This window comes from Thalassophryne amazonica, chromosome 22 (genome assembly GCF_902500255.1).
Source record: "Thalassophryne amazonica chromosome 22, fThaAma1.1, whole genome shotgun sequence".
Classification (NCBI taxonomy): Eukaryota; Metazoa; Chordata; class Actinopteri; order Batrachoidiformes; family Batrachoididae; genus Thalassophryne; species Thalassophryne amazonica.
In genome coordinates this window covers 17,917,918-17,945,508 of record NC_047124.1, presented here as the reverse complement: position 1 = coordinate 17,945,508, position 27,591 = coordinate 17,917,918, and the positions used below count along the sequence as shown (strand labels likewise).

General features: G+C 40.1%; 1 protein-coding gene across 1 annotated transcript in view; it reads left to right on the top strand.

The window, feature by feature from the left end:
* The window catches only part of LOC117504110 (putative adenosylhomocysteinase 3), a 55,225-nt gene that overhangs the window by 12,963 nt on the left and 14,671 nt on the right, over positions 1-27,591 (top strand).

Genomic DNA, 27,591 nt, shown 5'->3' with positions numbered 1-27,591 from the left:
GATTTTCATTTCATTGCATGTTATCAGATTACAGCTTGAACGCTGCATGCATGAGTGATGTGGGTTTCTGTGCATGTTGAGCCTTGCGGCTGAAGTGAGTTATGTGCCCTGTTGCACGCCAGATACACTGTGTGCGTGTGATGACTGCGTCTGAGTATGTAGTGACTCTGTGGCACACGCTGTGTGTGTGTGTCCCTGCTCCGCGTCCACATGAAGACAAGTCTTCTGAGGATGGCTGAAACAGACAGGCTCTCATCCTGGTCGACAACAAGTCCATGGAAGTACAAATAATGCAGCACTCTGGATTTAGAGCCCACACTGGTGCAGTACCTAATGTTTTCTTGCACCATTATCTGTCCCTACAGTGTGAAAACCACTCGTGCCGATTATTGTGCTGACAGGAGTTTTGCTTTGGCTGTTGTCATCATAGTAGACAACAAGTAAGCGTGACCTTGGACAGAGGTCACAGGCAGGTTGGCAGTGAGATGACTGCAGTGAGATTATGGTGCAGGGAGCATGAAGAGTGCAACACAGATGGGGAGTTTGGGAGGAGCGTTTGGACTGATCAGAACCCTCTGTGATCAAATGCAGTCATGAAGCTGTTGTGTTTGCACCTGACAGACTGGTTAACTGGTTAGTGCAGTGTGACAACCCGGCAGGGAGCATGAGATTTTTTTAAGTTTTCTTTTGTCTTCAACATCTGCGTGAAAGTGAAACAGGAAGAGGGAAATTTTCCTGTTACTGGAGGGTTTTAGAATGAACATAAGTCTGAAGGAAGCGAATAAAACTGGGGTTTTGTTTTCAAAGTCTTGAGACAGTTTGGTCACAGTTCTGCGACCATTCCACCAGCCAAGGACAAAGTGTTGTGTTTTTTTTTTTTTTCCTTTTCTTAAATGGTTAAAAGTAAAGGTCACAGGCCGAGGTTAAAGTTTGTGACCAATATTTAGAATGGCTACTCCAAGGAATTGGTGAAAGATATGCCTCCACTTCTCATTTTCCTCCCTCCTTGTTTTTCATCATGGGGCGAGAGGGCGAAACTGCTGTGGAAGGTCACTGTGGCATGTGTAGATGATCCGACCGGCCCTCCTTACACATTAACACTTACAGATTCTGCTCTTATCCACATGAAAAGAAAAAAAAATGTATGAATTTGCAGGTTGCACAAGCGGTTGTAAAAAATAAAATACACTCTCAAAAAATGGTTGCGAAATATGACCATTTGGAGGCCTTCTGGAGCTCTTTCAAGGTCATAACACAAACATATATTGGAGCCAGATTTTGAATGGGATGTGATAGTCAAGAATAAAGTAGTTCAATTTTAGACATAATTCATCAAAGGTCACACAGAACTGTACATGCGCCAGCACAGCGTCTTGGCTCTGGGGGGTGGTAACCACCCAAGCAGACATTCGGTCCAGCCTCTGGGGTCCTCAACACCCTGCCCCATCTGCTGCTAATTAACTTAGACAGGTGTGATCAGCCAATCTACAGTAGTGTTCAGAATAATAGTAGTGCTATGTGACTAAAAAGATTAATCTAGGTTTTGAGTATATTTCTTATTGTTACATGGGAAACAAGGTACCAGTAAATTCAGTAGATTCTCACAAATCCAACAAGACCAAGCATTCATGATATGCACACTCTTAAGGCTATGAAATTGGGCTATTAGTGTAAAAAAAAAAAAGTAGAAAAGGGGGTGTTCACAATAATAGTAGCAACTGCTGTTGACGCTACAAACTCAAAACTGTTATGTTCAAACTGCTTTTTTAGCAATCCTGTGAATCACTAAACTAGTATTTAGTTGTATAACCACAGTTTTTCATGATTTCTTCACATCTGCAAGGCATTAATTTTGTTGGTTTGGAACCAAGATTTTGCTCATTTGCTAGTGTGCTTGGGGTCATTGTCTTGTTGAAACACCCATTTCAAGGGCATGTCCTCTTCAGCATAAGGCAACATGACCTCTTCAAGTATTTTGACATATCCAAACTGATCCATGATACCTGGTATGTGATATATAGGCCCAACACCATAGTAGGAGAAACATGCCCATATCATGATGCTTGCACCACCATGCTTCACTGTCTTCACTGTGAACTGTGGCTTGAAGTCAGAGTTTGGGGGTCTTCTCACAAACTGTCTGCGGCCCTTGGACCAAAAAAGAACAATTTTACTCACATCAGTCCACAAAATAGGCCAGTTGATGTGTTCTTTGGCAGATTGTAACCTCTTCTGCACATGTCTTTTATTTATCAGAGGGACTTTGTGGGGGATTCTTGCAAATAAATTAGCTTCACACAGGCGTCTTCTAACTGTCACAGCACTTACAGGTAACTCCAGACTGTCTTTGATCATCCTGGAGCTGATCAATGGGTGAGCCTTTGCCATTCTGGTTATTCTTCTATCCATTTTGATGGTTGTTTTCCATTTTCTTCCATGTGTCTCTGGTTTTTTTGTCCATTTTAAAGCACTGGAGATCATTGTAGATGAACAGCCTATAATGTTTTGCACCTGCGTATACGTTTTCCCCTCTCCAATCAACTTTTTAATCAAACTACGCTGTTCTTCTGAACAATGTCTTGAATGTCCCATTTTCCTCAGGCTTTCAAAGGAAAAGCATGTCCAACAGGCGCTGGCTTCATCCTTAAATAGGGGACACCTGATTCACACCTGTTTGTTCCATAAAATTGACGAACTCAGACTGAATGCCACACTACTATTATTGTGAACACCCCCTTTTTCTACTTTTTTTTTTTTTACTAATAGCCCAATTTCATAGCCTTAAGAGTGTGCATATCATGAATGCTTGATCTTGTTGGATTTGTGAGAATCTACTGAATCTACTGGTACCTTGTTTCCCATGTAACAATAAGAAATATACTCAAAACCTGGATTAATCTTTTTAGTCACATAGCACTATTATTCTGAACACTACTGTACACCCAGGAATCGCTAGAATTGACTAATTAGCTGTGGTTACACTGTGGGTACACATGGAAAATATGCAGAGCGTGCAATTCCCCATGAGCGTGGTTGGCGCACCAAAACATGTCTTGTATTTTTGTCCCTGAGCTTTAGTACTTATTTTCTCCAGGTGTCTTATCAGTTACAGATTTGTAAATGTTAGGGCAAAACCAGCTGCATTTGGGTTAAGGTAAATGGTAAATGGTAGATGGACTGCATTTATATAGCGCTTTTCCATCTGCATCAGACGCTCAAAGCGCTTTACAGTTATGCCTCACATTCACCCTGATGTCAGGGTGCTGCCATACAAGGCGCTCACTACACACCGGGAGCAATAGGAGATTAAAGGCCTTGCCCAAGGGCCCTTAGTGATTTTCCAGTCAGGCAGGGATTTGAACTCATGATCTTCTGGACTCAAACCCAACACCTTAACCACTAGACCATCACCTCAAGGTAGGGTGGTGGTAGCCACCCCGTTCACTTGAGCAGAGCGTTTGAGCCCCAGTTTGCTTATTTCAAAGCCTCAAATTCAGCATATCAGGGACAGTGTGTTGTTTTTGTCATTATGTTTGCTTGCAGCCAGTTGGTGGCATTGCTTTGAGCAGGAAGAAATCATGCAAACATTCAAAATAAACTGTAGCTGTTTGTCTGGTCTACTTTGTATCTGTACAGTACAGCAAACAAGCAAATGTGTCTGTAATTAAATTCCTTCAGGAACATTGTTCTGCTGTTGTGTGACCTGTATGCATGTGTGTGTATGTGTAACGGATTTTGTCTTTGTGGTGTCTGTCTCACTGGAATGAGAGTGTCTGTTTGGCCAACGTTGTCCTCAGTGCAGGTTTATTGCTTTTTAATGACCTTTGTGTAAATCCCTGATCACTCTGACGGTCTCCCGTTCCCTCTCCTCATATCAAAAATTCACTTTTCTTGTCTTCTCTTTGTTTGCTATGTCTCCTTCATTCTATTCCACTCAATAATTTATTCTTTTTCACGTCGTGGATCAACAGAAAAAAAGAAGAGAAAAACTCAGATCAACATTAAACTATCTGAGCTACAAATTGTGCAGATTGTACAAATTGTAAATCAGTTCTTCTGCTGTTATTTCAGCACATCTTGCCTGGCCGTTCTCGCAGTTTGATCATCGCCTTTTTGTTCAAGCCTGCCCCGGTTTCACCACTCTGCACGGTCATACGAGGTCGCAGTCCTCCCCAAGTCCAATCCCAGCCCACAGATAAACTCAGGAACGGACTCCCCATCATCCCCTCCTTGATTGGGGAGTGGTGTCAACTCAGAACATGGCGCCATTTTGGGTTCAACTGCGCTGAACTACTGAATTAACTTTTAATGTTTTCAACAATTTTTAAAATCATTTAACCACATACAGCAACACATCAGATACAGGTGCTATCAAAATAAATATAAAATAGTTAAGCTGTCAAATTTACATAAATTTAAAATTTATGACAATTTATTTAATTAATTTAAAGCCTGATTTATGCAGCTGCAGCTCTGTAACTCTGTGCCTGTGCAATGACGTACGTGACCCTTTTGAAGTTCCCCTGTCTCTGGATTATGCTTTATTATGGAGTAATTTGACCCGCAACAAGCTTTTCTTTCTACAACCATCACCTCCAAATCAAAAGTAAGCTGAACATTTTCGTCTTTTACAAACTTCGTTGTGCTGCAAATGTGCAGACTTTTCTGATCCATTTATCAGTGTGTGTGATCCATTTATCAAGTGCACGTCAGGCTTCATGTCCCAGTCTAAACACGGTTTGAAAGAAAAAAAAAAAAAGTCGGACTTTTAATCACAAATATGACTCCGATCCCACTTTCATCAAATCCAGATTGCTCTGGGTTTTTCATGGAAATACATTGAGATTGGACGTGACATTTATCCGATGTGAGCGATATGTATGCAACGGATTAGTTAAATCAGGAGGTGCCGAACATCTACGCGAATCCTGAATTGGGACCTGCTCCTCTAAAAAATTTTTTCTACCAAATGTATTTGATCCGTTATCAAAATGTAATCCACGTGTGCACTGTAAAAACTATTAAGATTTGATGAGAGCTGAAGGAGTGAAGGCAGCAAAGTGTCAAATCACAGCCAGGTGCATGTCAGGCTGCAGCTCTGAGTCTTTTCATGTTGTGAAAAAATAAACGGTCGGACTTTTTATCATCAACAAAAAAACAACCTCCGGTCCCACGTGCAAGGGGTTTAATGGAAATACATTGCGATTGGATGGGACATTCTATCCGATGTGAGCGAAAAACTGCTGTGCAAAATCCGTTATATACGGTGTTGGAAAACAATACAAGAACTTTGGGACTTTTTTTGTCCGGTGACTGCAGATATCTGGTTTATACGATGACTGTTTTGGTGAGTTTTACTGTACATGGGCCTGAACAATAAATTTACCTCTCAAAGCTTTGATGATGATGTCGGCTTCCATCCCACACAGCTGACTTTATTTTCCCAAATTTTTCTTTTGTTTGGATCTGAAGGGAAACTGTACATCTTGAAGAACTTGTTGTGAATATTTGTGCATCTGAATGCACAGTAACCCAAATAAAAAAAAAAAAAAAGCTGGATTTACATGCAGACAGATTAACAGCAAATGCTACTTTGAACCCAAGATGGCACCATGAGTCACGTGACCGATTTTGTTCGACATGTCGAATGGTCGTGTCGCCGCTCTCTCTATTATGGAATTATGGAATCATGAAAAACAAAAGAACGCTCCAACACATCACTAGTATTTTGTTGCACTACCTCTGGCTTTTATAACAGCTTGCAGTCTCTGAGGCATGGACTTAATAAGTGACAAACAGTACTCTTCATCAATCTGGCTCCAACTTTCTCTGATTGCTGTTGCCAGATCAGCTTTGCAGGTTGGAGCCTTGTCATGGACCATTTTCTTCAACTTCCACCAAAGATTTTCAATTGGATTAAGATCCGGACTATTTGCAGGCCATGACATTGACCCTATGTGTCTTTTTGCAAGGAATGTTTTCACAGTTTTTGCTCTATGGCAAGATGCATTATCATCTTGAAAAATGATTTCATCATCCCCAAACATCCTTTCAATTGATGGGATAAGAAAAGTGTCCAAAATATCAACGTAAACTTGTGCATTTATTGATGATGTAATGACAGCCATCTCCCCAGTGCCTTTACCTGACATGCAGCCCTATATCATCAATGACTGTAGAAATGTACATGTTCTCTTCAGGCAGTCATCTTTATAAATCTCATTGGAACGGCACCAAACAAAAGTTCCAGCATCATCACCTTGCCCAATGCAGATTCGAGATTCATCACTGAATATGACTTTCATCCACAGTCCACGATTGCTTTTCCTTAGCCCATTGTAACCTTGTTTTTTCTGTTTAGGTGTTAATGATGGCTTTCGTTTAGCTTTTCTGTATGTAAATCCCATTTCCTTTAGGCGGTTTCTTACAGTTCGGTCACAGACATTGACTCCAGTTTCCTCCCATTCGTTCCTCATTTGTTTTGTTGTGCATTTTCCATTTTTGAGACATATTTCTTTAAGTTTTCTGTCTTGACGCTTTGATATCTTCCTTGGTCTACCAGTATGTTTGCCTTTAACAACCTTTCCATGTTGTTTGTATTTGGTCCAGAGTTTAGACACAGCTGACTGTGAACAACCAACATCTTTTGCAACATTGCGTGATGATTTACCCTCTTTTAAGAGTTTGATAATTCTCTCCTTTGTTTCAATTGACATCTCTCGTGTTGGAGCCATGATTCATGTCAGTCCACTTGGTGCAACAGCTCTCCAAGGTGTGATCACTCCTTCTTAGATGCAGACTAACGAGCAGCTCTGATTTGATGCAGGTGTTAGTTTCGGGGATGAAAATTTACAGGGTGATTCCATAATTTATTCCTCAGAATTGAGTGAGTCCATATTTTTTTCCCTCTGCTTGGGCTAAAAAAAAGTAACCGTTACTGACTGCCACAATTTTTTTTTTTTCCTGATTTCTTATAGTGTTTCTTAAAGCCAGAAAGTTGCCATTTGAAATGACTTTAGTTTTGTGTCATGTCTGTGATCTGCTTTTTTCTACAAAATTAAACAACTGAATGAACATCCTCCGAGGCCGGTGATTCCATAATTATTGCCAGGGGTTGTATATCATCCACACATATCCGTGAGTCCGTGAGTCCTCGATTGAAACTCATTTCCTGCTTCGTCATCGCAGCTTGCGAGCACAGCTCATTGAGTTACACTTCTCCCTTACAAAAGGCTTTTAAATGCCTCACGATCGCCGAACAGGCAAATCTAATGAGCAGGGTGCAGAGAGATGGAAACACTCTCGCTTTTAATGGAACCTGTGCAACCCAGATGAAGCCAGTGTAGTGTGAAGATTTAAATCCTGTTAAGTTTCTGTTAAGCCGCTTTCACATGTGTACTGCAACCCTGAACTTATCTCGACTTTACTCGGAGCAGTTGTCAAGTCATGCTGAAAATCAGAGGGCCGTGATGGTGGCTAACCTGAACTGGCTGTGTAGTGTGGTGAGGAATGTAGCTCCAGACTCGAGCTCTGCATGTGAACAAAGGGCCAACATTGTATTCAAAAAGTGCTGTCTCACAAAAGGGCCTCACAAGGAGAGAAATGAAGCCCAGCTGCATGCACGCACTGGTTTGCTGTGTTTCCTGCCAGGCATATCCACTGACTGCGGGCAGAAACGATGGGGCTGAGACCCGGAATGGTCTGTGTCTCTGCATATGGAGACACAGGTGTGTTGCAGTTATATTTTAGCTACATCAGCAGAAACATGTAAGTTCAGATAACTTTCTGGCAGTACCTTCAGAGGTGCTAAAGATGCATAAATTGATGTATTGATGAAAATTTTAACTTTAGTGCACCAAATCAAGCCAAAACAAATTTAGCCCATAGATGTGTCTGCCACCTGCTGGATGGATAGTAGATCTAGGATCCATGTTGGATTCGGAGCAGGTGTTCTTTTCTATAAGAAAGTCAAGTCTGGGATCAAGCGCTGATGGTGCGCTTTGCCACATCCGCATAACCACAGAAGCACATTGGGTCCTGCATAGCAACCACCCAGAGACAACCAGTCCAGTCCAGCTATATATATGTGAGAGAGATAGATCATGTCTGCACAAATGTCCAGATCTGAGAAGTTAAAGTTGCTTTCTGAATGTTTCACAGCGGTTACATTCTAAAAGTCAAATAAGTCCACCCACCCCCACGGAAAGGATTTTGTTTGACTGTAGCCAATGCACACACTCTCTATATTTCTGGTTTTGAAGTTGTATGTAGCTTGAATTTAGCTTATTTGTCCTTTTATTTAATTTCCAAAGCCTTGGTCCAGTGGCAACCAAAGCTAACACTGATTGTTAACGAGAAAACAATTAAATAAATTTAAAAAACAACATGCAGTATACTTTAGTTTACTTTATTCCATAAAATTGAGAACAACCTAAAAAAAAATTGATGTACATTGACAAACTGGAATTTGTCCTTGAAGGACATGCCAACTGTACTCTTGGCACTCTGTGGCAGAAAGTGAGGAAAGACATGAAGGAGTCCGGGGGGAAGTTACACAGAGTCCTTCTGTATTAAGAAGAATGTGTGGTTTAATCTGTTGCTAACATTCATCATTCATTGCCTGTTCTTCTCCAGTATCGCTGCAGCAGTGACCATTAGACCATCGGAGAAGCACAAAGGTTGCTCCAAGTTGTCAGGGATCACTGGAGCAGAACAGTCTCAGGAGAAAACCTGTTTTTTGTTTTGTTTTTTTTTTTTGTTTTGTTTTGTTTTTTTTTACTGTCCCTTCCAATATTGCATCTGAAATTGTGATTATTTTCTGTAAACCTTTGCAACTAAAGTTTTAGCTAAAGTTTGACCGATGCTGCTTCAACTACGTGTCTGATTAATCAGGTACCACTTTCCATGTGATTTAAGTTTTTCCCATCATCCTTTTTCATCACCACAATATATTTTTAACAACTATGAAAATGTTCATTTATCCGTCTTACTTGTCTCAAGAAAACTGGCTGTAAAAGTGATGATTTGTATTAACAAATCTTCTGGATATATATTTGTCACATACACAGTTTCCTGTAAAGACGTATTAGTGTGTTTGTTGGATTGTAACATAAAGTTTTTGTGTGACGTCTGTATGATGTAAACACCGAGCGAGACATTGTTGACTTGAGAAGTGACTGACACTCATGTTGTTGAGGTATTGACCTTCAGCTGCTATCAGCTCTTCTTGTCTTGTACTTCCCGTCTTTGCCGTTTCTTCACGTTCCGCTGATGTCTGGTCTATTATTTACCTGAGCACTTTGTGCGTTTATTCATTCCGCACCGTGTTCATGATCACACTCACTTAATGGAGAGATATACAACCTGTCCACATAAAGATTTTATTTTAAACATGTAGCCTCTTTCATCCTATGTTGAATTCATAGAAGTCGATAGAATGCCAACTTCTGATCTCGGGGGCTGAGGTTGTGCTGCAGATGCACAAGAGGACTTGAGGTTCTTCACTTCCGGTCTTTGGCTCTGCAGCCAGCGCTTCGTTCACAGGTATTATAAACTCCAATATTCTGCTGGGAATCGATGATATCAAACATCGCAAAATAAGGTTAAAGGTTTTGATCAATTAATCTGATTAATCTTAATTTGTAGCTGCCCCGATTATCGCTCACAGTCACTCTGCTCTCAAAATAAAATGCTTTGTCGGTGCTGTTATTGCTGCGAAGGTTTGCAGACAACTGGTCGGGTTGAAAGGTTAAGATATAACCCACATATCGCACACGTCGGGAATTATTCAGATAAAATATTGTTCTTGCAGTCGATTAGTAACCAGGCACGTTTTAAAAGACAATTCAAGTCAATTTTATTCAGTCAGCTAAGGGAAGAGCATCATGCCACGCTTTTATTTATTTTTATTTTTATTTTGAATGTGATTTCTGGTGCAAAAGACTAGCTTACCTTCTAGTCCATTATTTTCTTGTCCAAAACCTGGTGCTACCGCTGCGTTTACACATAGGGAGGACGTGTTATGAAAATCATATTTGCGTCATTCTTGGCACATTCCTGACATTCTTAACGTGACTTAACGCATCTCAATAGGTTTCTTAATAGTGCGTGATATTCATGATTTTCATGGAGCATGTTTTTGGCTGTCAAAAAAATCTTCACACACCACCCTCATTTCGCCTCGTGCCGTGGAGGTCGCAACTGAACCTGTTGATCTGTCTTGATTATTGACTGTGTGATACCTCAGTTATATCAAAATAATTTATGACTGAAAATGAAATGTGAATTGTCCTGAACAACGAGTTTTGTTGTTCAGCAAAAGAACGTGGTTCTTCTGGAACAATATCTGGATCTGCAGGATTGTTGCCAGCTAATATTTATTTGAAATCCTGGGGAAAAAAATACAAATTGCTGCAGTGTGGCCGGCAGCCTTCTGATATCGCACACATCTCTGCATGTTGCCATTGGACCGACTATTTATTTATTTATTTGAGGCCGTATTCCCCCCCCCAAAAAAAAAAAAAATAGTTTGTTTATGTTTGAGGGGTCACTCTCACATTTTAGAGGTTCAAATATGCAGATATAACTGAAGAAAATATTTTATATTTAGTTTTAACTTTGTGGAACAGCCTCCTTCATCATGTGATAAATGCTCCAAGTGTTATTACTTCAAAGGAATACTGTGATTATTTTTACAGTGTTTGGTTTTCATTGACTGCTGATTTTTTTTTTTTTATGGTGTTTGATGACTTTTTTACTGTGCTATTTATACGGTTATATTTGACTTTTACTATGATGCTTTTTTTTTAAATGATGAATGATGTGTGCTTTTTATTGTATTTTTATACACGTCTTATGAATAATTCGATTATTGACCGCAATTTTCCGCCACAGTTGCTGACAGTCTGAATGCTCTTATCAATATTAGCAAGTTTTGTCCTGAATACGATTTAAAATCAACAGTAACCTCATTCAAGCTACACTTTGAACATACTTCGAGGGGATAACTTGCTGAACCCACGGCAGAAAGCGCAAGAAAACGCGCAGAAAGTGTCCTTTACAAGTGCATCTGGTGTTATTGCTGGCAGACGACTGGAAGTAAATTACCCCAACTCTCGCGGCTGGGGTTGCATGCTCACAAACAGAACTCAGTGGAACGAGATCTTGAGTTGCCATTCCATCTCTCTATTTCTATGGTTGAATTTAACTGTCAGCTTGTCACTGTATTAGCTGTTAACACAACCTGAATGTGTGTGTTTTCTGATGCTGTACAGTTTGCAGTTTAGGAACACTGAGTAATGGCTGAGCCGAGCAGCTTGTGCCTGCAAGAAGCCACTGGTGATCATGGATGTGTTGTGTACATGCGTAGGCACGTGTTAAGCCACTGGTACTTGTGTTGGGGTTTCAGTAGCTGCCAAGTGTGTGTATGTCTCAGCAAGTGTATCTGAGTGTGTGTGTGTGTGTGTGCCCGCACCACTGTTTACAGTCTGAGCCCTTGTCGGTGGATATACATCAGCGGAATGATTCTTACATCACAGCCGTCCTGAGGGCTGCATGCTGACACACACACGCACTCATCCTTTCTTCTCAGGTCAGAGCAGTCAGAAAGCCTTTACTATTGGATGAGGCTTGTATTGTAGCTCTGCTGCAGCAATAACCTTCATGCTCCAGAATATCTCTGTCCTCACATTCTTGACGTCTGTCTCATTCTGTCTCGTGCTCATAGATGTTTGCAGCGTCGTGATGAATAAAGTAAACTAGAAGTACGTATCGTGAGGTGGGGCGTTGACCCTGAAATTTCATCTTGAGGTCATTCCCGCGGCCTCTCATCTCCACTCATGAACATTCCACATAAGCACAAACGTGTGTGTGCTATGATTTTTAGAAGGCCTGCAACTAACAATTTTTATGCAGTCGATTAATCAAATTTAAAAAATATGGCCATCGGGTATTGCGGAGACTTTACATCTCTCTGTCTGTGCTTAACATAAGCCATTCTGATTACTGCCAGGGTCTTCAAATTCACAGAGAGTGTTCTTGGGACACAGACCTTGGACAAGTTCAAAGATGCAACCTTGACCTATTCTAACGGGTCAAAAGCTCACATTCGACTCAACAAGCTCATCAGGTGAGCTGGCTCTGTCCTGAGGGTCGAGCTGGAGTCCGTGGTGGAGAGAGAGGAGGATGCTGAGGAAGCTGCTCAGCATTCTGGACAACACCTCCCACCCCCTGCATGCCCCTGCATGCCACATCAGACGTACAGTCAGAGCTCCTTCAGCCACAGACTGAGACCACCGAGGTACACCACAGGAGGTTTTTCCTACCTGTGGCAATCATACTGTATAATTCCTCCCCCTTCTGCAAGATGAATACATAACAAACAGTGATATTCAGAGTTATTCTTAGTAAATTTGTTGTACTTCTTGTAAAACAAACAAACAAAAAAAACAAAACAAAACCCAAAAACAAATAAAAACATTGTTTACTGTTTCTGTACTCTGGTGAAATAATTTCCTTTGGGATAAATAAAGTTGCTCTTATCTTCTTTCTACACACTCAGCATAAGTCCAGTCCTATTACTGCCAGGGTCTTCAAATTCACAGGGAGTATTATTGGGACACAGGCCTTGGACAAGTTCAACGATGGCTAACCTTGACCTATTCTAAGGGGTCAAAAGGTCACATTCTTTCTACACACTCTTTCATTGATTACATGCCAATATGGCTGAGGGGATTTTAGCATTGCGTTATATTTTTATTAGTCTGTATTATTTTCCGACTACTTGAGCCAGTAGATCATAACTATGTATTCTACCAACAACTTTTGTCCTTACATTGAAATATTCATGCATTCATTTTCTAAACCCACTTATTCCATTTAAGGGTCACATGAGTGGGAGTGTGTGTTGCAGTATTTTTCTTTATATCAGAGTGCAGCGTGATTGTTTTTTGTTTTTTTTCAATAGTAACGTTAATGTGCTTAAAGAAGACAGCAGTTCCTTCAACATCTGTGTTTTCTGTTAATGTTGCTGAACAGGATCCTTTTCAACACGGTCACTCAAAACCGTAATTTACAACAGTCAGCAACAAAACCATGAGCTCATAATGTAAATGCCTTAAATTCTGTGTTATTTTTTGTCTTCACCAGTCACAGGCAGTGTGCAGCACATGCTCCGTTTTTTTTATTATTACTATTATTTTATTTTCATTGTTAATGTTGCGAGTTGAATCGGAGGGCACTGTATCTCAGCCCGCCTGGATTTGCGTTTGATCTTGCATGAGTTACGGAGGCAGTAAAGGGGCGAGGGTGAGATTATGCACAGAGTCGTGGTTGGTACGATCAGACAAACCCATCGTGAAGCACCTCCATTAATACAGACACCTCTTTGTCTGTTTCTGTCTATTCTTGTGTTTTTGACTTCACAAACGCAATTCTAGTCCAGAAATAGCACATTGAAACACTGATAAACACATCCTTAACTTTTTGATGTGCCTTCTGAGGCTTTTCTAAATATTAACCACAATGAGCCCCCCCCCCCCAAAAAATCGCCACTCTGCAGCAGCTTGTGGAAAGAGCAAAGTTATAGCTGCAGAATAAGGAAAGATAGTAAAAACAGAGCATGGAGGAGAAAAGGCAGGAATAAAGGCTGTATGTAGACAATTATGGAAAATAGGCATCTGTTGGATTGTCCAGTAGCATCCTGTATATGATTCAAAGCAAAGATTTTCAAAATTCCAAAGCAAAACTCAAAGCAATTTTTATTTATTTATTTTCTTTAATTGGCCACAGCCAATCAGGTAGTTGTCGAGGCTGCCACTATGCCGAGGAGACATCATGCAAAAAGCATTTTTATGCCAGTTAATTAATTTTGTAATCATAATCTAGGACACACATTGCATTGTAATTGAGTTTTAGTCAAGTTGCGCTTTTTCGTTTCTTAGTCTTTCGAAAGATTTTGTAGACTTCCAGACGGCACTCTCTTAGGATTTGGCATTGATAATTCCATGTGTGTGTTTAAAGTGTTAAGGTTTTAACATGACATGTGCCCTTTCTCCTCTTCCTGCACTAAATCCCTTTTTTTATTTTTTTTTAAGCGATAATTTTCGGAGGCTTTGGCAGACAACAAAAAGCCATTAAAAGCTCAATGGTGTTTTGTTTTTGAGAGTATTCGTCGTTGGACTAAGCATGTCTGATCTTCATTGCCGTCTGTTCGCCTTTTGACTTTCAGGCGTTACATCATCAGCCCACACAGTCATTTCATGCAAAATTGTCTATGAACTTTGGGAGACAACCAGTTAATTAGTGGTTACGGTATGTTTCAGGAATAATTTATTTCTTAGTGAAAAAAATTTTTCCAACCCTTTGACTATAGTGATTTTTGAGATTGATATCTGTAGATTGTCTTTTCAGAAATTGGCACTTGCTCTGGAAAAATATCTTATAATGTTGACAAAAGTGACTAATATAAAAAAAAGCAATTGTTTTATCTCCCTCAGCCCATATCCATCCCAAACAAATAGTTTCTGACTTTTGAAAATTAGTCTGGAAGCTTTTGCAGTGCATCTGTGAGAAATGTCAGCCAAACCGTCCAACAGACATGAAAACTTGATCTCCTTGGCATAGGTCGTTGGAGCAAAAGTTCTCAAACACAACTATACTAGTGACCAACTGGAAGGGTCGTTGTCTTGTAGATGGAGATGCCTCATTACTCTACGGGGGAATCCTGTGTTTTTTAGTATATGTAATAACTTGAGAAAAGTAGTTTTCTCCAGATGAACAATCAAAACACAGACTTTGCCTAGTTGTCTGTGCTCCATATCAACCTGCTTTCTAGTTTTAGGAAGGGACATTTTGGTGTGGCTGTGCTGCCGGTTGGTATGTACAACTTTGAAAATTTTATGTGAAATTGAAAGTGAATTTTATCACATGATGTTAGTTTTTGTGCAAGATGAAAGTATTACTATAAAATAAGAGAAATGTATTTTTTTTTTTAAATTAAGTCCAATGTAATAATTGTAAACATTTGCCTGTACTTAAAGACTCCTAATTTAGACAATATGATTTGAAACCTCAGCATTGTAGGAAAATGCCATTGAACAGGACATTGAAAGTTATCTAGCTTCTGGTGACCCTTTGGTCTTACCCCTCTTGGAGGATTTGGCAGTCAGGGCAGTTGTAACCATAAGACCTTGCCTCTACTTATGCTGCTTTGTCTGAAGGGTAAACGAATCCCAAGAGTGACCAAGCTGCTTTGTCTTTGTGCAGAAATCCTGAGATCACATTCACAGACTTTTTCTGGTAATGAGACTTCCTACTCAGTGCTTTCTCCCCAGAACAGGGCAGGTGTTGACACAACACTTTACGTACCGTAGTATCAAATTGTATTTGCTGTCAACAAGATATGACATCCAAATACATCTGTAGTAAACAGCCTCTGGTTGACTGTTTCAGGGTGTTCTATAGTCTGTCAGTTTAAAGAAAAAAATACATCAGCAGTTCACTTTTTAAAAAGTATATAAAGCTTCCAATGATTCTACCAGCACCCTAACCTGATATAATGCATCAATATCTCTCTCTCCCACTCTTTCCTCTCTGGGTTTCATCAGAGGGAATCTTACATGAGCTCAGTTGTTATAAAACGTTTTAATGTGAGTGTAACTCTTCATTTGGAGTTAAGTAGAATATCCTGTCATTTTGCATATTCAGATGAGAGAAGTTGTGTCATTAGCCTCTTTCGTTCATGCACCATAACTATCTATATGTTACCCAGAGGAGCTGTACATACGTATACAAATGTTCAGATCTGTTGGCCAGTACATTAAATGGACTTTACGCTTCCAGCTCCCTAGTCCAATATCCATGTGTGAATAGTGCAGGTTATGGCCCATTGACACTGATGATTAGCCTGGCGTTTGCCGACAGAGAGTGAAAAATTGAATGTGGACCAGCAGCACTGATGTTGTGTTAAATCTTTCAACGTGTTTGAAATCTTTCAAGCTCATGCTAAAACGCTGGCAAGAGTTAAGCTCCGCTACTGCTATGTCACCTCTGTTAGTATGCCGTTACTCCAGAGGCTGGACTGGACACACCACCTCCCCTGGATCCCTTAGGTGTGAAAACAGTGAGGGAATATCTAGAAGCTTTGTTGACGACGCAATAGTAGCCAGTGATGCAATTGCGGTGATATGTTGTTTATATAGACTACGTCACCTGATGTCACAAATGTTGAGTCAACAAGCAGTGTGCTGGCTGTACACCCATCCTCCGATGGCGACAGTTGAACTACATCCTATAGTGAGTCAGTGGACTGTCGCCAAACGTCAACCTCCACCAGTATAACTTCGCCCTCGCTGAGCTACGTCATCCTGCATTGAAGACAGGAAATTTGTACTCCTGGAGTGAGCTTTTTCTGATGTTTCACAGAGATTTTTGAGGACCTGCTACGTTAGCGAGTGTCAGTGACATCACGTCCAAGTGTGAATGGGCCCTAATTGTGTGAAAGATTCAGTTCAGCACGTGGGCATGTTGATGACGTTCGAGTTAGTCAGAGGACTATCCACACAGGCAGATGTTCTTCACAGTTAGCCTAATTTCTCCACACAGGGCTCACAGTGTTTTTGCCGACGGACTGAAGAACACTGCACACAGTCAAGGGCTTTGTTCCATTTTGCTTTAAAGTGCAAATGGTAATTACTTCATGTCGAGTTGTTAATTGCCTATCCCCGGTCCAGGTGTATTGCTGTTGGGGCAGGCCAGGATGTTTCCTTGCAACAGAAATGCACAAGCAAGCAAGAGATCAAGAGAACTTTGTCTAAATTTAGCACAAAATTAAGAAGATTGAGAAACACTTGCTGAAACACGCCCAAAATTGTTCCACAAGCATGGGAAAGTGTTTTGTTTGAAGTAAAAACCACTAAACCTAATACAAAAGTGTTGTTATCACTCCTAAAACACAACACTGGTTCAAAGGAGTGCTGCAATGTCCCTATTCTATTCATATGAATCGGGGAGTACAGAAGCACCTTCTCCTTCTATGGCCTTGTTTGGATATCCGCACCCTCCAAAAATTCCATGTAATTCTTACAAGTTCTAGTAATTATGGCAGCTTTTTAAGATGACAGTGCAGAACTGGTGGGTGCTAGTTTTATTATTATTTTAAAGTCAGTCTCATTTCCTGTCTCTCTCTTCTCCTACGTTCACTGGAGACATTGCTGTATTGTTCTTCTTGTGCTCAGGAGTAAAATTGAATTAAACTTGCTCACAAATTCAAACTGCTTGGGGGGAGGGGGGGGTGTTGCACTGTTAATGCACAGCTCTTTTAAGTGCTGTTCGGTTCTTTTTATGTAATGGTTGGCACCAGATGGGCGAGATTACAAATTGTGCTTCCCTTCAAGGCTTTCTTTGTATTAAGAAAAAAAAGAGAGAGATATAAGTGGTATCCACATGGTGGGTTTATGTAAAGCAAGCATTTAGTGCGTTTGCCTTCCCAACAGAAGGTCCCAGGTTCTATGCCACCTGTGCCCCATTCTCCATGTACTACACCTGGAGTTGCGACAAGAAGGATATCAGATGTAAAACTTGTGGTAAATGAGCATAATAATACAATAACATGCTTTTGGAGGGCGGTATCACTTACTGAGATACACAACACGTGGAATCACATTAACAATATTTAATGTCATTTCAAAACGCACGACACCCAGCAAACGTGTACATAAAAAGTTGGCTCACTTTAACTTTTGTCATGTTGGCTGGCGTGCGCTGCTCCCCAAATTCGCCAGTGCGTCGTCATCAAGATGGCTGCTTTGGCTGCTGTTCATTGTTGTACTATTCATGATAAAATCATCCGGAATATCCATATTGGGACCAACACACATTTCTCGCCTTTTCATGTTATTGTCTGCGGGCAGTTCTTGGGCTGCGCGCGCTATGATTTGTTTATGCACAGCGGGCGGGTATAGCCAGGTAGCGTCGACGTAAATCTACACTACCGGCCTAGCAACGCCTTGGTAAAGTGATAATAATGCCCAATATGTTTGAAGGGGTTTGACAAAAAAAAAATGGCATTAATTGTTTAAGAATTACAGGCATTTTTAAGAGGCCATAAGTAATTGAAAAAAATAAATACAACATTCAGAGAAGGTGGCCAAGTGGGGTAGGAGTTCAACCTGCTAACACTGACACCTGGCGTTGTTCCTGTCCACCCAGCTGTAAGTGATACCTTAATTTGGGGATGTAACCTGTGATGGACTGTCGCCCCATCCAGATTCATATCCACTTCACACTGCAGCCTTTATAGGGCTTATTCTTCCTGTACAAATCATCACTTTTACAGGCAGTTTTCTTTAGATGAGTTGGAAGTGGATATTCACCTTATTCAGGAAGTCAGGGTGGACGGCGTCATTTTGTCAAGCAACTGCCGGTTTCCCACTGCATCAGTGATTATCTATGTGGGAACACAGTACACTAGAAGGTCCGAACATGAGCAGCATTGATTGTTCGATTTGTAGGTGCCACAACAACTGGAGGAAGAGGAAACTATCACTTTCAGAACAATGTTTTGAACATGGAAATATCTGAGAGCTGTGACCAGCATTTAACTTGTTTCCTCCTCTATTGAAATACGAGGATCTCCGGTGCTGGCTAAAGGTGCTGAATTTGAAAAATCCACCCAGACATCCCTGTCTGTTCTTTTCATTTTATGGACAAAAAAACCCACACCACTGGATCTTTACCCAGAGAAATTATTGGACTACAATGCTCCGTTGAAGAAGCCACGGCGGATGCTAGTGAGACAAATGGGTAAGCTGTGTTTGTAGCATTAGCTACTATCTTATTTGTTCATTTTCTGGCGTTTGATACAACCAAACATTGCATGAAATAACACCATACGTATATTAACATTACGTAATCTTGGCATTACGGTGATACTACTTGTCGGGTAGTATTTTAACTTGATTGTGCTTTTATATGAGCTTCAGCGGCGCTGTGCAGCACAGAGCTCGTAGTTCCTCATAGCGAAACTGTCCACGCTAAGTGACAACACAAAGTAGTTAAAAATAATCGAGGGCCACTTTTTCACGTCATCTTCCCACTCTGTTATGACCCGTGGGTGAGCGAAAGTCGATCCCTTTGAGCTTTTCGAAAAGGTTTTTGTTTCTATCCATGTAATATCTTCTGTTGTTCTGTATTGAAAACACCGCTCACCGCAAGTCCTAATCCAAAACGTAAATGCCTCTGCTGTAAAAGTGGGCGGGGCTGAATAAGGTGAATACGTAGGAAAATTTTCAAGACTCATCATGTTTTGGTTTTGTTAAACCCCTTCAATTAAAGCTAAACCCTAACATTGGAGGAATCACACCATCTTTACCAGTAAAAGCTGGAAGCATTGCTTCTTGAAAACAAGAGAAATCAGTGTTTTGTTTTGTTTTTTTGCTTCTACTTGGATAGTTATGCAAGTCTCCAGCGTCTGCACATTGTGCCCAAACTTGTAAATGCAGATGGAATAATGTTAAGAAAAACATCATACAGTCCACAGGACTTGCTTATGAAGACACTGTCACCTGACTTTGTCGACCGTAATAAAATGATGTATACTGTGGGGATCTTAATGATCACAGTCGGCCCAAGTTTACCAAATGAAACATGCAGATTTTGCCATTTCTTTTACATTTACATTTATTTTTCATCTTCTGTTGTCAGCAACAGCCTCATTTCACCAGATATGGAGCCATCTGTGTTGCTCATCAGAGTTCATCAACTCAAGAAACATATTAACCTATGATTGAGTCATGTTTTGTATGAGTTTGCCTTTGTCTCATGTACATGTTTTGACAGATAACCAATTAACTTCAACACGAGAGTTGAAATGTTTTGTTTTTTTTAATCTGTCAATTTGTCACCAGTTGATTGCAGTTAGCCGCTCAGTGAATCATACTGACAACATGAAAGCTTTGAAGGCAAAAATGAGATTGTGGTGATTTATTGCAGTGCATGTGTTACTCCAGGAATAAGTGTGGAAAAATTATTGCTTATACGACTTCAGTGCCATGTTGTCTTGTGTTGGTATGGACCTCCAGCAAAATCAGAAACTCACTGGTATGTTCTGTCTTTATTCCATGACCTACTGTTTTGTTGTTGTTGTTGTTTTTTGTTTTTTTTAGGATCAGGTTCCTAGTCTGAAAACATCCATGGAATATTTTTATTTGTATTTTTTCCCCTCACTTGACTTCAACAAGGCAAACTATGCAACTACAGAGAAAAAAAAAATCAGTAAGATTGCATATTTTTGTGTGATATTACAACCGTCAAATGTTTGGGTTCAAAAAAGAGGAGTGTAGAAACCCTTCAGACAGCACAGCTGTGAAGACTTGGCTCAATGTCTTAACAGACACTTTGACATACCAGTTGTATCTGGTGTACCAGGTGCACATGAGCACAATAAATGCAATAATTTGTGGTTAACCTGTTGAAAAGATTGTGTTATTAGTCATCCATGATGTCTGTGTTACTGTATGGACGTAAAAACCCATTGGAGTGTTTACGTGAATCTGATATGGAGGCACTTTCATGCCAGATACCCTTCCTGACTAGGGTTGGGCAGTGATGCGGTAATACCGTATCCTGAGTTATTTAAAAATAGCAACGGTATTTAAAGGGATACCATCATTAGAAAGAACCTGTTGTGTAATGTGTGCTGTTACTTTTAACTCCAAGCTGCCTCTAACTGACATAGTTTTAGTGGGGGCAAATATTACCAGCTGCCACAAACCAATGCCGTTTTAATGGGTGCAAACAACTCTGTACTGCCAGGAATGGTACGGGAAAATGTTGCTTTTATTATAAACTTGCTATGTCGTTCACATGTCCCTTTTGGTTGCTTTAAAGGTCATGCAGAGTTTTGGAAATCATCTGATTGCCAGAAATCATCTAATTCGCCATTGGAATGAATGCTTTAGCCTTATATTCAGTTCATACCCGAGGACATCACCACCCTTCAACTTGCAGGGAAATTAATGAGGGTGAGCCTCTGTCCTTGTTTTCCTCTTGTGGCCTTTAATGTTTAATATCATAAAAGTGAATTGATTCCAAATGACATGAGTACAGGCAGTTGCCAACCCAGAGGGATGATCAGCCTCTTTGATAAATTGCTTTGGAGAGCGGTACTGTTTCATGTCTCATTGCACTTCATGTCTATTCTGTTTTCTTTGTGACTTGACCAGGTGAGTTTGTTTTCTGAAGTAAGTCTAGATAGTTCCTCAACCCCATGCCACAGAGCCCATTTTATATGAGATAAATTATTTTATTTAGCTGGCTTTTTGAACTAGCATACCTACAGAGCTCCTGGTGTAGCCAGAATTCTGAAGTTTTGAACATTAACACACACAAATGCCAAACTGCATTATGGGTAAACTGAGCCTGCGATCACTGATTGGTTGATTCATTTAACCAGTACAAAACTTGCTGTGTGTTTGTTTTTTACAAATAAATGTGTATTTGTAAAATGTCATTTTTGTTCATTTGTTTAAAAAAAAGGCATTTGCAAAACTGAAAATTCTGTTTAAATAGTTAAAGTGTGAATTGGACTAAGCGGTAGAAGATGGGGGGATGGATGGATAATCGGGTGTCATTCACACTGCCATCCAGTAGATGGCAGTGTTCTATGCATTTTGACCCATCTACTGCATGGCATATTACATACAGGCATATTATATTACTATGCTTTTTACTCTTTTACTATGCTTTTACATCTTTTAATTCATTTTATTTTGTTTTCTGAATAGTTTTGTGTGAAGTGCCTTGATGTGACTCTGTTGTGATTTGGCACTCTATGAAGTGAATAAATTGAATTGAAATTGAGGCTCAGTTTACCCATAATGCAGTTTGGCATCTGTGTGTGTTAATGTTCAAAACTTCAGAATTAGTGTGTTATTTTAAAATTTAAAAGATATGTGTTATTATCACTTCTACAAATGACAGACTTGGCATTATTGTAGGTGAACTATCCGGATGACTTTGGTTTATAAATCAAAATCACAAGTCAAACCTGCTTTCCTTTTGAGGACTTCGGCCTCACAGCTGAACCGCTGTATCCTGTGAATGGGAATGACTCTTCCTTACAGCAGTGGGCAGGGTGCACAAAGACTGAAGCATTGTTTGTGTTGGGTTTGTGGTTGTCTTTGATTCTAATCAGAAGCATTGGCAGTGTTTAAACTCAAAACCGGCCTGTCAGTAGCTGAATGTACCAGAGACAACATTGAAAGTTATCAGTTAACTAATTTTTTAGTGGTTTATCAGTTTAGCATTATAAAAGGTAACTTTTCAGTTAGCTGATTAACGGTTATTGAAGCTAACTTTTTGGTTAGCTGTGCCCACCGCTGTATATAATAAAAATCTGGAAAGTATGGGGGGAGGGAGAGCTATATATAGTATATTGGTGCAAAGTAATAAATTTAGAACATAAGTTATTTTCTTACCAACAAAATTAAAATGGAATGGTGAAATTTTTCAATCTGAGGTGCTTGTTTTTATCTTTTATTTTGCTTATTTTTTTTAGATTTTTTGGGGGGTTCAAGTCCTCAAAACACTTCTTGTTGCCACTGAACAGGCTAAAACGTCATTAGATGTATCAGATAGCATGGAACGCATACCCGTTGAAGTACACATGCTTATTTATCTCAGTAAATAGAGACACACACACACTCGTGCATCTTAGGGATCTGCTCCATGCTATCTGATACTTCTGACATTTTACGTAGCCACTGGCAACAAGAAGCATGTCCTGAACTTGTACATTATATAGCTGTTTACCCTGTGACAGTTTCATTGTGGAAACTAAAATTATTTTTGTCCTAAGTGAAAAGTTTAAAAATAGGACCCAAGTTGAAAAATCCCAAAGTATCCCTTTAAACTGCACATAAACTTTGTGAAAATATACCATTGAAGTGCTTTTACTTTTGAACAGACACCTTACTATGTGGCAAATTTGGTTGAAATATGTTTGTATTGGTTGCATAGCAACAAACTAGATGTTACTAGGCTGAGGAGAAGCTAAACCTTCCATAAAAGTAACACATCAGTAGAATGACACCATGCATGTTAAAATGTTTCATACCAGTAAGTCTTGATTGGCTAACTACACATTACCAGATGATATTATGTGGTACTGTGGCAAAGTGGCGTTCCCATTGATGCCCTTGTTTTACAAGTGTTATAGTCTCATCTAAGTCAGTGAGGCATTTGCAGTTTAGTGAGAGGTGTTTTATTGCCTGTTCGTACCAAGCATCAACCTCTGGCTATCGAAAAGGAAACCACCCAAAGGAGGAAAAAGTTGCAGTTTCTTGAATGGCTGCTTGAGGTAGTTTCCAAAAGTGATCAGATTTTCATTGAAGCCCATGTTAAAATGTTCCACTTTAGAGTAGAAATAAACATGTTTACAGCCAAAAATGGTTTTGATATCTATAGCTCATTAGTTTAACATGTTGTAAGCTATAAAGTTAGAATTAGGTGTGGAATCACTTTGAATGAAAGGTAGCGTTTGCTGCCTAGCTGGGTCAGAGCTGCACTAACAGAAGAGAGTTGTTAGCTGCTGTGCCTGTCCTTTCTGAGCATTTTATTACAAATGTCTATAAGAAATCATCGATGAATTCTGTGCTTTACTAAATCAGTCAAGTGAAAATTTCATATTGCTTAATTTTGTATGTTAGCAACGTTGGTATTTTTTGCAGGCATCGGTAGCTTGATGACGTTAGTTCCAGTTAACTTTTAATACCCATACCCAAGACACCCGTCATGAAAACAACCGCACAGTCTGCAAAAATATGCTTTAATAAAACACCCAAACTAAGGTTAGCCTGTTAGCTTTAGCTGGTTTGATAACTTTGAGATGGAGAGTGTTCAAGCTTCATTTATTCCATCCAGGTCATGCAGAGCCTTGCCTGATGCGCCACCTCTTTACCCATTTATGGTTTAGTTGGAATGTAGGTGGAGTAAGAACTGCCAAAATGGCAACACCCAGAGCAGCACTTTTTTAAGTATCATAATGGCTCTTCAGGTATCCTACGGGTGACATCCCAAAGCATTCATCCGGTGTATATACAGCCTGTGGTTTGTATATAGCCTTGTTGGAACTGCTTACGCCTTGCTTTAGTTCCAGAATCTTACAGTATTTACCGACAGTCTGTCAGATGTTGGCAGTCGTAATCTCACGTAGCCATAGAATGAGTGGAAGGTAATCTCTGCTTCAGGCTTTGCTGGGCTCGTGTGTCCCCGCTTCAAGTTAACATACATTATTCACTTGTCATTAGTTTCCCAATCAGCCGCCATCCATAATGTAAAAGAGTGCAGGAAGGAAAAAGCACAGTGTTAGAAATGTTCCACTGGTCTTTGTTCTTCAAATCAAGCCATATTTCTTTACTCGGTGGTGTCAATCTAATCTATTTTATATTTTTCTACAGCGTCATTCTCTCTTGATGAGTGCTGTTCCAGGCCTCAGTAAGACTGTGGTAATCTGAGCTCAGAAACATCTAATAAATGTTCTGCTTTTCTTCTGGAAGGAAATGTTCTCGATTCTTACACTATTATGACTTCATGTTCAGAGGTGGGACAGTCCAGGCTGTCTTTGTGGAAACAGAGCACCTCTAAAAAAGAGTACGAAACCTAAGCTTTTACGTCTGGGGTGGCAGGTGGTGGGTTCATTAAATGACAAGATCAAAATGAGCATTCAGTTTTTGTTATACAAAAAAAAAGTATTCCTTGATTAATGTGCAGCATGAGCTAAATGAAGCACAAATATGAAAAGGGTGTTCTGACAGTAAGACTGGGAACTGATCACATATCATGAAAAATGTTTCCTCTGAATATATTGTGAGCAATAATACTTGCACTTTACCAAACCGTTACATTTATCCAAAGATGTCTGGGGGGGAGTTTTAATAAAATTAAGTGCTTGGTTAGCTCCCAGAGTTAAAATTGGGTCGCTAGATTCACAGTAGAGAATGCGACCATCACACGGAAGAGCAACTGTCAGTGGAAGATTTTCTTTAAAAAGATGTGACATTTCAACTGCAGTTTGCCAGAAGGCACATGGGAGACTTTTGGCTAGTTTTGATCATTTGTTTTTGTTTTCTTGTATTAAAATCCTTCTCTGTTCCACTCCACCATGAAGCTGCGACTGCTGATGCAACAAGCAAAAACTTCCACGGTCCTCAGTTACTCCAGTCACGTTCACAGATTCCTACAGCTGCTTCAAAGCTGTCATGAGTGTCTTGGTCAGAATGAAAGAAAGCAGAACTGTTCATTACATGGCGGCACTCGTCACTGTGTGAGGCCAGTTTGAGCTGGTTTGCTGTCGAGCGAAAAGGAGACGAAGGTGTCTGTGAAATGGTTAGACCTTGAATGACTAAGTCCTTTCAGAGCACGCGCTCTTTTAGGCCTTCAGTCAAACACACATCACGCTCGCTGCTTCATAACACTCCCTCCCACACACGCATGGCAACGCTGGCAACAGAACACACGTGTTGATTCCCATGGACAAATGCACGAGGACAAACGGCAAGGAGAGAAGAGATTGATCCAGCATTAAAGTGGGACACTAGTCTGCCTTTGTGAGGTCGTATAGCAAGGTGATGATCTGATCCAAATTTAGAAAACCTTTTATCACAGTATCTTGAAGTTGAGAATGTTTCTTTATCTTGGCTAAAAGCTGAAATGGAGGGCAAAGGTCACCAGCTAATTCATCTCCAGCATTCATCATTTTACTGATGTGGGAAGTGAATGAAAATGAACAATAGAGTTCTTTGCTTGTTTGTGTTTTTTTTTTTATGCTTTCAGTATCAGGAAATAATTCAGCTGTCCATCTCGTGATGATGACTGTTGCTTCTTTCATCATCATTACCACCGACAGCATCGCTGAACAGAGAGAGAACGCAGCACACAGAAATAAATGTTTCATTTCACCATTTCACATGCTGATGTAAAATTTGTGTGGAACATAGTGCGTGCTGAGAACAAACGAGTGAATGAATGAAGACGCCCACACGCCTTCCTCAGTGTCACAGTTACCACTTTATAAATGTCACTCATAAAAACCTGAAAAAATACGGCTGTTTGATAAATTGCATAATGCTCAAGGGCATCTTTTTACAAGAGGAATGATTGAAGACTGTTTCTTTCCCTTCATTCAGTCTGAAACTTTCATCACCTTCGTTTGAGGACTGTCATTTGCAGAATCTGTGACTTTCCAGCGAATATTAGCCTCCTTCTGTCACTATAACAAGTTTATACTGAAATATGATACATGTCATGTTGTTTTAAAAGTACAGCGTGTTAGATTTAGTGGCGTTTAGTAGCATAAATGGAATATAGCTTTAATCATCATGTCTTCATAAGTGTATGATTACCTGTAACAACAAATCAAAGTGTTTTCGTGTGGTTCGTCTGAGACCTTCATATTTATGTGGGGGCCCCCTTGTGGAGGCCGCCATGTTGCACCGCCTACACACTGTGGCTTTAATACATCAGAAGTCACTGAATGCTCTACCCATTAGCATGCTTGAAGTTTGCATTGTTGTTACATGGTTTGCTCAGCCATTATTGTGTGTTAATGTCATCAGTATGTAAACTATGACAGAAGCTGTAACAGTTACTCAGGCTACCAACACTGATGCAATAATGTCGGGATTATCAGTGATGGAGTGTTGTGGTTTATGAATCGTAGCCTGGCTGCAGGGAGCAGGATGAACTGTTGCACTTTGTGTCAGCTGTGTGGCCTTGATGCAGGTCGATAAAGGCCCTCATTGTTTCCGTTATCTGTTCATCCCAAAGCTGGTCAATCTTTTTGAAGTCTATGCAATACTTGTTCTCTCTGTTCCATTTATTCGGAATTTTATCTGCTTTTGCATCCTTTGCAATTTATAAAACATTTGTTATCTTTGCATAAGCCAACGTGACCTGACTTGAAAAGAGGTGGTATCCTTCCGTTCTTCTTCATGGTTTATTTCCTGCCGCTTATGGTGGCAGTAGGCCCATGGCAGTAGGCAGTAGCTTAAGCAGTTCATCCCGCATTTCCTTTTTGGCCTCCTGGCCACTTGTCAAAAGGAGGGTAGAAAATAAATAAGCCCTTGCCCTTTCTTGTTGAGTATCGAACACGGTGCACATACGAGGGACGAATGAGAAGTTTCGAGCCTGACCCAGAAAAACAATTCTGAGAAACCAACATTTCTCAACATTGCACCTAGTGACTCCAAACTTCACATATTCATGAGAAATGTTGGTTTTTCAGAATGCAGCTGAGTTTATTTATTTATTTTATGTTATGATCATTGCGTATGTTTAAAAAATGCCAACATGGCTCAATATAGGAGGTTCACACGTCCTCACGTTTATCTATTAGAACACAAAATTTCACAAGTGAATAATGGGTAGTTTTTATGTAAGTTTTGTGTATCAAATGACTGACTGACATCAAGAGTTCCATGCTTGCCTTGTTAATTGAAGGGAATATTAAAAATCTGCAGCCATGCAGCTTTGAGCACCGGATCTTGTCAGATCACTGAAGTGAAGCGCAGTAGGTCCTGGTTAATAATTTGATGA